Source organism: Sphaerodactylus townsendi, linkage group LG10 (genome assembly GCF_021028975.2).
Source record: "Sphaerodactylus townsendi isolate TG3544 linkage group LG10, MPM_Stown_v2.3, whole genome shotgun sequence".
In the NCBI taxonomy this organism is placed as follows: Eukaryota; Metazoa; Chordata; class Lepidosauria; order Squamata; family Sphaerodactylidae; genus Sphaerodactylus; species Sphaerodactylus townsendi.
This window is the reverse complement of record NC_059434.1, coordinates 24962564-24976314: the sequence shown is the minus strand read 5'-3', so window position 1 is coordinate 24976314 and position 13751 is coordinate 24962564. Positions and strand designations below refer to the sequence as shown.

Genomic DNA, 13751 nt, shown 5'->3' with positions numbered 1-13751 from the left:
CCGCACTTCAAACAGGCCATGAAGTTATTCTATTCACCTGAATAATTTCATGTCAAGGCACAGAAATAATAATCACAGCAAAACAAAGGTGAATTCCGCACAGGGCAAATATAATGAGCGCAGGATGCTATATAAATTGGGGGTGGGGGTGGGGACCGTCTCCAAAATGAACCTGCCCCATTTTATTTCCCTCAACCCGGGATTCTAAAAAATCGCTAAACCAGCAATCCTTTTGCAAAACCCCAGGTTGGAACCACTTCCCTGCAAACAGCTGGGTAGGAGGCACTTTGTTTCACTCCCTGCCACCATGCCGGCAAGGACAGGGAGAATCGGCCTGCCACTGCAGGGAGGCTTCTTCTTTTTCCTTATTTTGTGTGCTGCAAATGTGCAGGTGATCGTATCGTGGGACAATTGGCATGGCTTTGGGGGTTCATTTCTGCATGCCTGCATAGCTACACATGTGTCGCAAGAAATAAAAAAAAAGAGAGAAGTGTCTCTGTGCGAAAGCACGAAAGCAACCTGGATTGTTTCCATGGGCTCCAATCGCTGCCTGCAGGGCATGCATGTGAACTGAAAAAAGGAAAATGGGCTCCTTTATAACGACTGCAACCCATTATACATTTGCTGTGCGGAACTGACCAAAAAAAACCCCCAGGCCATTTGCGACTAGAAAGAGACAGAACCATCACATTTGGTGACTAAAGGCTGGATATTTTATGGTATGGTGTGATTTCATTGTAGTGTATTGGGTTTTATTGTTATTGTATATGCTATTGTAGTGTATTGTATTTGATGGTATTTTGTAAGCCACCTTGAATATGACGACAGAAAGGTGGGGTATAAATACTTTTAATTAATAAATAAGATAAATAAAGCTTCTGCAACATTTGGCTCTGTTTAGAGCCTTTCCTTGTTGTTGGCCAGTGAAAAATTTCCCACTGGGCTCCTATGCTCTGCTTCCAGGTAAACATTCATTTCTGGAAAAGTTCTGTGAACAAGCAAAGCCCAAGCAATGTTTCTACAGTAGACATTTCTGTGAGCACGTTAAAAAGGGGCATCTGGAAAAGCAAAATGCCGTATCAGAAGCAGGCCGAATTAGGCTGTTTCCAGGACACTCAGCACACCTCCTATCTTTAAAGAATGTTTGGTGTTTTTATTCCTCAAGTGTGGAGGTTTTTTCTCCCTCTTCTCAACCCTTCACCCTTGGACTCAACTGTCGGCTACTGACCTGACTCAAATCCTCCATAGTTTTCTCCTGACTACTTTGCACAAAGCAAATGTAAGCAGGTCATTAATAATTCACAGATGGCACCTGCTTCACGCCTCGGCTACAGTAACACCAGTAACACCCTTAGCCTACTGCCTGTTTCCCAAGGTGGTGAGACTGATTTCTTTGGAGAGGTTTCTGTTCTCCATTGTGGCAGAGGACAGCAAGCTGAAGGAAAGGCAATCAATCCTTCCACAAGCCGCAATGCAAGTGAAACAGAGGTTTTGAAATCACCTCTTTAGCCACTGCAAAATCATGACTGCTGCATCGCAGCAGAACCTTTAAGCACTGGTTTATCACAAGAATCCTTGTATGATGTGACTTAACATCTCTCAGGGCTTTTGTGCCTGAAGCTAAGACATACAAAACAGAATCTTGACTATACTACCTCCCATGTGGTTACCTTTAACTACAACAGCTTCTCTTGATATAAGGGCAGGCAATCAGTTACATGGAACTTTTGATTCATCAGGCAAAACCTTGACATCTTTCATAATCCAGCACTAACGGATGTTCGTCCAATGATCCACTTTGTAGTTGATTCTCTGAAACTGTGGAAATGTGCATATTCTATGCATTTTCTGTGGCTCTCTGAAGGTCCCCCATAAGTCAAAGGAGAGCTAGCATGGCGTATTGGTCGAAAGCAGGGGCCTCTAATCTGGAGAATCAGGTTTGATTCCCTGCTGCTCCACCTGAGTGGCAGTCTTATCTGGTAAACTGGATTTGTTTCCCCACTCCTACACACAAAGTCTGCTGGGTGACCTTGGGCTAGTCACAGTTCATTCAGAACTGTGTCAGCCCCAGCTACTTCACAAGGTATCAGTTGTGGGGAGAGGAAGGGAAAGAGGTTTGCAAGCCCCTTTGAGTCTCCTGAAAGGAGAGAAGGGTGGGGGGGGGGGATGTATAAATCCAAACTCTTCTTTGTCATTGCAAACTGTAACCAACAAGTGTTGCCCATAGATACTCAACAGATTTGCAACACTGGTGGGTTATTCACAAATGCTTGGCATATAAACAATACTTAAATTGTTTAATTGAGCCAAAGTTCCTCATTACTTTCAGAGTTTGTAATACCTGCTCTCTTTGTATAATATTATTTTCTCAAGCCATGTGCTGGAAGAAGTATAGTGTTCACTTTTTTTAAAGTGCACCTGTGTAAATGGAGCAACTGTCTCTTTAATTTGCATGCAAAACACAAGTTCAGCTTTTCCAGTACCTGCAACATCTCTACTCAGTACTTCTGACTGAGCATTCTGCTCAGTGTCTCTTTCGTCAGTAGCCATGGTTTTGCTAAAGGTGATTGAAACAAAACAAACAGCACAACGGTTTTATACCAATAAATCATGGAATTCACGGCTGAGCGCAGTCATTTCAGCATTGTCGGCTAACAATGAAGGGGCCCACATCTTCGCATTCTTTGGAGAAATGCAATATGCAAGAAAGCAAAGGTCCTGGCACATTTTTATTGCAATTTTACACCACACTGGAACTGTGATTATCTTTCATAAACAATGGCAACTATAGTAATTTCTGTATTTTGTACCGTCATCAAGCGAAACAGATGAGCAGGAGAATAGCGGGGTTGAACCGTATAATTGTTTTTCATTACCAGAGCTAGTTTGAACCAGCTGCTCACTGCCCCAGGAGTCAAGGAGAAGAGAGCAAACAATATGGTTCAAGGAAGCTTGTCAACTGAAATCTGACATTTAAAAAGCTAGCGTGAAACCAAGCCAGGGCACTCTATCTTGGATGGAAAGCAAAGAGTCAGGTAGCATTCTGAAGAGCTAGGCTAGAAAAGAAGAGAAGAGAATGGTGGCAGAGGGTGGGGGTGGGGAACAATGGCAGAAAGAGAAAGCAAAGAGTGAAGAAAGGCAGGCAAGGGAAAAGAATGTGAATGAGAAAAGGCTAAAAGTGACAGAGGAAAGGGAATGTGGCAAGCAGAAGGCTGTTAAAGAGGAGGGGGATGAGAAGGCTGTAGATGGGAGATGGAAAGCCCTTTCAGACATAGTGGTAGAAAGTCCTGTCAAGTCACAGCTAACTTATGGGGGCCCCGTAGGATTTTCAAGGCAAGAGACCTTTTGAGATGGTTTTGCCACTGCCAGCTTCTGCGTGGGCTGAGAGAGCTCTGAGATAACTGTGACTGGCCCAAAATCACCCAGCAAGCTTCCTACGGAGGAGAGGAGAATCAAACCCAGTTCTCCAGGTTGGAGTTTGCCACTCTTAACCATGACACCACGCCATGCATATCAGGAGGTCGGCAAGTGTGGCTAGATCTTCCTGATGCATGAGGTTCTTTGGTTGCATACAACTTTGATAAGCACAAGCCAACCGCTGGATTTTCCATGGTTCTGGTTCATGCAAAAGGTTTGGTGGGCAAAGCTCCTTTCGACATTCCCCCATCCTCTCCTTAATTGGTCAGTGGTGGGTGGAAAGGGTGGAGAATGTTGGCAACACTCTAAGAATCTTCCTCATCTATAATTAAGTCGGTGACATAACTTCTGGATTCCCTCTGGAAATGATGTCAGTGTGTTGCTGATGCGCTTTCCTCCATGCCCTGTCCAGGCACGTGCCTGGCAACAGTACGCATACGAAAGCTTTTTGCACATGCAGAATATGTGGGTTGCCTCTTCTGAGACAACATGATGACTATGCATTTCAGGAGGGTCACAGGTAGCAAATACTCCCCCTAGGTACAGTCGCCAAGCTCCTGGTTTGTGTTAGCTGCAGAAAATTGTGCACTGCTAACAGCTTGCTGGTGATCTTTGGTCCAAAAAGTGTCTGCTTGTCCTCAACAACCTTTTCAGCCCTTCTTCCAGCCTGGTGGAATGCCCTGTTGACTGAGACCAGGGCCCTGCGCAACTTTTCTCACTTCCCAGGACAGCAACAGGGTTATGTCAGGTGACTGGCCTCCCTTGCCCTTTCCTCTTCCCCCCTCCCCACATCTCCTCTTCTTTTGGTTAGTGGGTCTATATTTTAGTCGAAAGGCTAGGGGAATTGTCTTGAAAGTACTCCCCTCTTGGTTGGTTAAGCACCTTAGGATTTTAAATTGAATTTGATTGTATTTCCCAATTTATTGTTATTTGTAATTTTGTAATTTTATTAAATGTTGGAAGCCACTCTGAGCCTGCTGTGGGGGACGAGAGTGGGGCAAAAATCAAACTAATTAAAAATTCGTAGGAACAAGAGTAAGGGAGGGGAAACTGATATAATAGAAGGAAAGAAATGCCGTATGGCAGGGACTGGGCAGCCTAACAGAGGGAAATGTGGAAAGACTACAAGAAAAGAAGTGAGATGAACAAGTAGAAGAGATGTAAAAAATAAAGGAATTAACTGAGACGATACCTAGGAGCAGCTAGAGCAAGAGAAAGAAATGAAAGTTAAAGAAGTGACCCTCTCCTGCTTGGAATCTTTCAGGTTAGTGTCTGCAGCTAGAGGATGTGAGCTGAGAACTGCTAAACTGCTGTGAAGAGAAGGTATGTGACCGGGCAAAGACAGAAGACCACAGCTGATATTTATACCAAAGCTACATATAGCCTGCCAGTTGTATGAGCCCATATTGCACTTCCTGGTCCTTTTTGGAGAGACCTCTTGAGCCTAAACACATCACAGTCAGCAAGATTGTGCCCTCAGGCAGGCAATCTTTCCGCTTCCAGCTCCTGAGTCTCTTCATATTACACTGATAAGGGATCAAAAATGAGATTCACAGTGCAATAAAACGCAAGCATGATGGAAAAACGCAGAAATAAACAAACACAACAGCTTGGGATAGGGTTGCCAACTCTGGGTTAGAAAATTCCTGGAGACTTGGGGGGCGTGGGATTTTGAGAGGGAAGGGGCCTCATCAGAGTATAGTGGCACAGAGTCCAGCCTCCAAAGCAGCCATTTTCTCCAGGGGAAGTGGTCTCTGTGGATCAGTTGTAAATATAGAAAATCTCCAGAGCCCACCTGGAGGTTAGCAACCTTACCGAGACCCAAGGAGGTGTGAATGCAGTACTCTGACATTTTTTTGTTTGAGTTCTCATAGAAGCTATTATCATGGGATCAAGATCATAATCCAGACCTTGACTGCAGAGTTAAGCCCCTGGTCTCGAGTTTGCATGAAAAAAACTATGGGTGATTTTCCACTGGCGATTAATCCTGGGATAATGTATTGTCGAAGGCTTGGTTGGAAGCCGAATCACAGTAAGTTGGGGTTTCTCTGGTTGGGAGGGTCGGTGAAATTCTAGCAGCAGCTTCCTGACAGCTGGCCTGTATCTGGTGGCTGCTGGCATCCTCTGAAGATGCCAGCCACAGATGCAGGCGAAACATCAGGAGAGAATGCTGCTAGAACACGGCCATACAGCCCGGAAACCACACAGCACCCCAATCCTGGGATAGTCTCCCGAAACATCCAGGTTTCCTCGCGATCTCCCCACTCCCCAGTCCCAGTTCTGGTGCTCACCCCGCTTATCACAGGATTTTCCTGGACCTGCTTGTATATGCACCTTTTTGAAAAAACACTCAAATGGGAGCTAATAGGAGATGGAGGCTACACATTTGAGGGTCCATGAATCATGAACCAAACCATGAACCGTGGCCCCCATGTACCAAACTTCACCAAACCTGGGTGGTATCATCAGAAGAGTCTCCTTCTGATACCACCCAGGTTTTGTGAAGTTTGGTCCAGCAGGTCCAAAGCTATGGACTCCCAAAGGGGTTGCCCCATCCCCCATTGTTTCCATGGGAGCTAATAGGAGATGGGGGCTGCACCTTTGAGGGTCCATAACTTTGGTCCCTCTGAACCAACTTCACCAAACCTAAGTGGTATCATCAGGAGGGTCTCCTAAAGATAATCTGAAATTTTGGTGCTGCTAGCTTAACAATTGCATCCCTGATAGCAGCCCCCCCCCCCCCGGGGCAGGCCTAGATGTCTTCACTAGAAACATGCTGCAGTGAGGATGTTGGAACCTGGATGAAAAGGTGCCGATTCTTTTGAAACTTGGTTGTATCTAGATTAAATTTTCAGTGGGAATTCGGCCTATGCATTATTTGTAGCGAATATCCGATGTTATCCCGGCTGGCCAAATGCCTGGCGGAACAGGTCCGTTTTGCAGGCCCTGCGGAGGCCCTGCGGAAACTCTGTATGTCCCACAGGGCCCTGATCTCACCTGGGAGCCTGTTCCACCAAGTAGAGGCCAGGGCTGTAAAAGGCCAGCCAGATCGCTTTGGGGCCAGGGATCACCAACAGGTCCACCAGTGGCCAGGGGAGACCTGACAGCCCTAGCCCTTGACAACTTCCAGAACTACAGTTGATCTCCAGGCTAGAGAAATTAGTTCCCTTGGGGGAAACAGCTGGTTTGGAGAATAGAATCTATGGCACTGGAATGCCACTGGGTTCTTTCCAAACCCCTCCTTCCCCAAGATCTACCCCAAATCTCCAGGAATTTCCCCAATCCAAAGTTGGCAACCTTATATCCTATCAGGATCTCTGATGTACTGTGTGAATGGTCTCCCTTCCTATTTTTGCTGCAATGGTGTGGAGTGAATGCACGGAGAAAGAAAAGGGACGTGGCAATCAGGAAAGCAACGAAAATGGAAGAAAGGGAATGAGGCAATCAGTGAAGCACAGAAAGATGACTTTAATAGGGCAGAAGAAAAGGAAGGATTTTTGCATTTCATATCGGGCCAAGGAATTTAAAAACAAAAAAGCAGAATGTCTGGAAGAGGAGGGGGAAATCTTTGGAGGCACATCCAAAAATAGCACTAGAACAAAAAAAAAGGAACCAGAAGCGATCAGCAATTAATAGAAACGGGAAATGGAAAAGCAGGTTTGAGAGTCTTGAGTAGACTGAAGAACATCTGTCTAAGAGAGAGAGGGGGGGAGCGAGAGCAGCAGTAAGTAGGCCATCAAACCCTTAGGCTACTTTAGTGTATCAAATAATTAATGGCCCCAATGAATAACATCAGCCTAACAAAATGCAGGGAGTAGATACACAGAAACACAGCCATTTGTTTGGAGGAAGCTTATCCAGGGCTTCGTTTCTTCCTTTTATTTCGCATTGCAGTAAAGGATGGGTTTTGTGGTGACAAGAAGGAAAGATGGCAGTAAACTACTTGCACTAATTATCGTGGGCCTTTTCCACATGCACAGCTTACCACAGATTTTCCCATTGGTCAAACTTTACCTCTTGGAAACATCTCAGTGAACTCATTCCGCACATCTTCTTTTCCTCTGTTGCAGGGGTCCCCAAACTTTTTAAACAGGGGGCCAGTTCACTGTCCCTCAGACTGTTGGAGGGCCGGACTAAAAAAAACTATGAACAAATTCCTATGCACAAATGATTGTAAAATGTTTGATTTCACCTTTCAGCCTTTCTGTCATGGTCTATTTTTAGAACAGTGACCAAAGTATGTCAAGTACAGGGTGGGCTCCAAATATTGTTGGGGAGGCTGTGGAATACCTTCCCCTGTAAAAAAAAAGCAGAACTTTCCCAATGAAGTATTCCATCTAACCCAGAATCAGGTATCTTCCTGGGTTCTTTCCTCCCTAGCAGCCAGCGAGCGATTCGCCAGCCTGGCTGATGCCAATGGGAGTGAGGCGGAACAGAAAGCCTGAGAGCAACACATGGAGTAGCTGAGAGGGAAGGGCAAAGCAGGCGTTGCCACATGTAAGGTTTCCAACTCTGGGTCAGAAAATGCATGGAGATTTGGGGGTGCCATCATGTAACTGCAATCAACGGTCGTTAGGGCCAGTTCCTCCTCTCCCTCGAGCCCCCACTGCACATGAATGGAGCCATCGCTGCCATGCCTGGCGGGCCGGATAAATGCCTTCAGGGGGCCACATTTGGCCCCCGGGCTGTAGTTTGGGGACCCCTGCTTTGTTTTGGGGTTCCCCCCCTTGTCTCTTGCATCGATCCCATATGCTACTGCTAAAAATGTATTATTCCTGATGGTGGTAGGATGTCATCCATTACTCAAAAAAGCAACCCTTCCCTCCTTTTTTTCCTTTTGTGCAAGCACTCTAGCATTACTGCACAGTTACATTTTGAAGTGACAGTTCAAAAAGGTCATAGGCTCCATTTCTACTGTTGAGAACTACCAACGCAAAATGGAAGCCAAAACAACTCCTGGAGCAGGCACCATTACCTGAAGGAACAGAAACATGTAGCCCCCTCCCCCCCCACAGACAAAACCACACTTTTCAGCCAAATTTGATCAGCAGCAATGCACAATAGTTATTGCAGCACTCCCTGATTTCATGCAATGGTTACTCCTTGTATCGCTTTCAATCATCCCAGCATCTCAGCAGTCTATCGCTGATGCAATCACCCCCAGGTTCAAAATCTCTCTCTGCCCTAACATTACATTGGTGGTTCAATATGAAATTCACAAAGCTGATCCAATGGACCAAGCTGGTTTGAATCTCTGCCTGAACATTGACATTGCAAGTACTATGTGAAATTGATACTGATCCAAAGGACCATGATAGCTGTACCTGAACCGTAACGTCCAAGTTCTATGTGAAACTGACAAAGCTGATTTAATCGACCTTGCTTCTTTATTTCTCTATGTCAACAATACATGGCTAATCGGATATGACGAAAAAAAAAATTAAATTCTTCTGGAAATGGAGGACAAGGGAGAGGAGGAAATGGCTGAAAGGCAGGTTGGGTGAGCACATGGGGATGCGGATAAGGGCCAGATGTTTGGTGGGGAAGAGAAATAAATACGTTTTCAACATGATCACACACGGAAGGGAAGCTGGCTCAGAAACAGATTGGAAAAAAAATCACAGTTAAAAGTGCTTGGGAAAACAACAGAGGAAAAATGAAAGGAAAACCTTCCTGAAAACAAAAGGGGAAAGTGTGGAATTAAAAGAAAAAACTAGCATTTGGTGGCAAGCTACATTGTAACCAACTCACTCGCAAGAGGCCATGTAATCCTTGAGTATGCAGGATGGGCGTGTGCCTTAAACTCCAAATTCAAAACACGTTCTTTAGTAAGTGATACTGAGTAGTTAATCACACCACATGTCTGAAGGAATAACCAAACAATGGGAGGTCAACAAATCTTCCCTACTGATCCCACAGACTTGCAATCATTTTCCTTCCGTGCAGAATAAAAAGAAAACTGCCTTCTAATATTCATTACTTCAATTCAAACAAAAATGAAAGCCTTTAGCTCACAATCTTATCGAGATAACAGTGTGTAACTATAATTAAATCAGTTTGGGATTGGTTTCCAGACAATGGTGGGTTCCTGGGTAATGTTTTTGCAAAGCCCAAATCAGTACAATTCTGTGTTTTTCTATGTAAAGTATGAAACATTGCCATTCTGCCAGATATCTGATATATACATTCACCTATATGTGTGTAATTTTACTTTCATGATATTCTGGAAGCATGTCACAGGAGATATCTTTTTTTAAAAAAGTAACCCCTCCCCATGTAAATTGTATCAAATATTAACCATGTGTAAGGGAGAAGACTTACCTATCTCCTTAATACATATGCTACCCATGGAAACCTCTGATTTTATGAGGGGGTGCTTTCAAAACAAAATATCCCAAGTGAAACAAGATGGTACAGTTTCAGTGGAAGACTATACTTCACAAGCCATTATGCCAAGTTTATTCCAACCTTGACATCTCCTTCTGACTACTCCAAGATCTCTCTTTCCTTCTCTTCCCCTCTTTCCTTCTCCTACAAATTTCATCCCCACCCTTCTTCAGATCTTCAGCAATAGTCCCACTCGCAAAATTACTTTTAAAATCTTGATATAAATTAGTTTTACCTGATATTGGGAGAGGAATATAATTAAACAACCATAAAATCAATTCAAGTGAATTTCTTTCCCCCCTCTACTGATAGAGTGGCTCTTAAATGTTGGTCTTGCTGAAGGGTAGGTAACCTTGTTTGATCTGCATTCCAAAAATCTGCAACTTCTACATGCTGGTGTGTAGTAAACAAATAGGGAGGGGAATGGACCAGGGCTGTGCTTGAGCCCAACAGTACTACCACAGCCTCATGGACTCTGGATTCACCTTGGCCTTTGGTCTGGGAGATGGCCTTGCATGCCAAGCAAAATGCTTTAACATGCCGCTGTTTGGCATATTTGTCAACCTGTGTCCTGTGTAACAGTAACTCATGAGCTGAAGGTTCTCCTCAATTCCTGTGCATGTGGTTTCTGACTTCCAATTGTGACTTCGGTGCACCTGCTGAAAGGGCTTCATTTAACCAACTTTAAAAGATCTTAGAGTGTTGCTATTTGGCATTGTTTCAGGTGTAGTGGGTGAAGCCCCTTCTCTCTGAGTGCTACAGTTGTGTACCACGTGCATGAATTGAGGAGTGCCCACAATTCACATCTGGAGCACAGGTTGAGAACTCTGGACCAACCTGTGTACTCTGTATTGCGTACATATCAGTTGTAGTTTCGCCATTATCACTGGGCAAATGAGTTTTAACCTAAGCCAGGTTTACAATATTTGAAAGTACATACCTTCTATGAGAAACGACAACTATTTCTTGCTGATGTTTGCTATCAATACCTTTCTTGGGTAGCCAGGTTTGATACAGAGTGAGCAAAACGTATTGGATTTTGCCAACAGTACTACCAGGAGATGCCAAAGTTTACTCAATTAATAGTGATTTCCTCTGATTTACAATCCATACTTAATGATGTCTCAGAAATTACTTGTGTTCCAAAGATATTTTCTGGAATTTTCATTTATATTGCATTCCGTACCTTCAAGGAGTTTAGTCTTCTCAGATGTTTTCACTCAGGCTTTCCCGCAATATCAGAATCTTGCATACAGTCCTTTGGTATACCAACTAATTGTATTTCCCAGCTGTTGGGGAGGAAAAAAAGAGTGATTGTATTATAATTTGGTTTCAGACAACTTTTACTCTGTAATTGACGGTTTTAGCATATTACCAATTCTAAAATGGAAACATATTACATATAGCTGGTTTTCTCTTGTGTTGTTCACTGTTTTGAATTTTCATAAAGCTGTGTCTATAATAATCCAGCATGTGTTAACATTAAAATGTAATGGCTGCTTGAGACAGTAAAATATAACTTGTCAGTCTTTTATGAGAGGATAGTGTACAAGATACTCCTGCTTCTGGCTTCTCCCATGGCAGATTTAAAGTGGTTCAGTGACATCAGTGCCAGAAGGGAGGAGTGAAGAGATTCAATCTGGGGCAAATCCTAACTGTGTCTAGGGTCGTTTCCCCACTTACCATCGACCACCCTTCGCTGTGCACTACTCTCAGCGCGCGTCATTTCTGGCGTGCTCCCGGGCTTCCCCACGACCCCATGCTCTGCGCGGGGTCATCAAAAGGCGCCATTTTGAGGAGCGCCAGAAATGACGTGCGCTTAAGGGGCGCGAGAGTGGCAGCGTCGGGGCGGCTGCGTTGTCGCCGCCCCTATAGTGGGGAGTGCCGCGGGACCCCACGTTACTTGGCGAGAGTAGCGCGCAGCAGATGGTAAGTGGGGAAACGACCTAGGACTGCTTTGACAGGCCCTTTTTAACAACTGAGGGGACCCATCCAGTCTCTTATGACTGCATGGAACCATACTGGTTTTGAACAGTAAACCTTCCCCAGAGGTGTATCTACAGAAATTGGCCCCCAGGACAAGCTCTCAAATTGCACCTCTTCGTTTGCAAGCTTTAAAAAATATGAAAAAGAAAACGAATGAAGGAAAGGGAGGCTACCTGTCTTTGTGAACTGATTTGCTCCAGTGGCTTCTAAAAGCCACCCCATAATCCTGGCATGCTTGCTCACAAACTCAACTAGAGGGAAGGATTTTGTTCCCCCAATTACCACTATTCCCCAGCTTCTATATTGGGCCGGGAGTAGTAGTAGAAGAGAAGTGCCAGGGTCATTACTCTGGCACTGTCTACAGAACTGTGGCAGGTGAGGCATGGCAAGCTGTAGTAAGCGGCTGGACAGTACTTGCAGGGGAAGGCCTGGGTGGTGTGCAGCAGGCGGAGGTGGTGCTCCACACCATTCTTGCTGGAGATGGGCTCACTACACACCAGGTACAGGTGGTCCTTGCCAGCCTGGCTCAGTGCCTTTGCTTCTTCAGCCTCTGGAAATGCACCAGGCGGCTGCTGGTGGACAGACAGGTACTTGTGCAGGGCGCTCTAGCAGAAGCTCCTCTTGCGCCTCTCTGCCTCTGGGGCTGGGTGTGTCTGACTTGCTACCACTGCCACCATTGGCAGTGGGCTCCTCCTTAGCTTTGAAGGTGCTGGGTGGCCTGGACTTCAAGCCTGAGGTGGGGGGGGAGGAGAGAGGGAAGAAGTGGTGGCCAAAATATGCCCCCACATGACCCGGGCAAATGGCGCCTGGGTCATCTGCTCCCTCTGGCTCCCCTAGATATGCCATTGACCTTCCCTCCCGTTTATAAGATTTCTTAGGTAGCAAGTGTTCACTGCTGTGAAGTAAGCTGTGTGCTGAACAAGAAGAACACAGAGATGGCTGAGGCAGGATTTATTTATTCATTTGTTTGTTTGTTTATTTATTTACAGGTTGTTGTTTTTAGAGAACAGATCAGCAGCACAGGTCTCCAGACAGTCAAAAAAGAAACCTGGCCGAAGCATATTCATTTTGGCTACTGGTTTTAGAGTGTGGTCTGAATTCATTTTAATGCTGGCAGGTACATACAAGCTTTCACTGACCAGTCACTGCATTAGGTACGGACGGACCATCCATTGCACCATACAGGATTCCAACCACCTCAGCCAGCCAGCTGGCCCTTTTCCAATATTCAGATCGAAATAGTACAAGGGAGAAGATGAAGTGGTCTTTGGAAGAGGGCTGAAATATTCTAATCATGTGCTACTCCAAAGTTATGCAAACAGCTTTCTTATATTAGTAATTCTCTGCCAGGGGCCATTACAGCTTCTAAAAACAGTATTTGGGGGAGGGGGGAGGCAAAAGCCCCTCCTCCCCTAATATCGCAGTTTCACATGGAAAAGGGTTCCCTCTAATCTTTAAAGCGATATTTCCTGCAGTTGCCTTGTGAATGAAGGGAACACAAAATGGCCTGGGGGAACTGAGATACAACGTGCCAAAAATGGCCCTCAATTTCCAACGACAAGACAAGATACTGCTTAATTTTCAGTGTTCTCTCCTTTGGACAAACTGCTAGGGCGTTTTTCTGACTGTTCTGACAGAGATGTCAAGAGTGCAGCTCCTCGGCAACAAAGAACATGCTGTCACTAAGAGGCTGCGGGCTGTTATTTCGCATCCCTTCCCCTAGGGATACTGACCCCTCTTGGAAGTTGTCATCACACACCATCAAGTTTGTTTCTCTTGCTTTTCATCCTGAAGTGTGTGCACAGCAGTGTGATTGCTCAACAAGCCTGATACAAGACATTCAACTCACTGATCCAGGGAACGTGTCAAATTGCTCAGGTATTTCCACATCTTTATAGAATCTGCTGCTGGCCCCGCTCCGCCTCCCTGATGAATGCTGCCTGGGGCTTAGGAATGTCAAC

At 45.1% G+C, this 13751-nt stretch overlaps 1 protein-coding gene across 1 annotated transcript in view; it reads right to left on the bottom strand.

Moving 5' to 3' along the window:
* Nucleotides 1-13751, bottom strand: part of CRACD (capping protein inhibiting regulator of actin dynamics) — a 172276-nt gene that overhangs the window by 97780 nt on the left and 60745 nt on the right. Inside the window, exon 2 of the mRNA XM_048509829.1 lies at nt 10991-11093. The gene's annotated coding sequence lies outside the window, so the exon portion shown is untranslated. The remainder of the gene's footprint in view (nt 1-10990; nt 11094-13751) is intronic.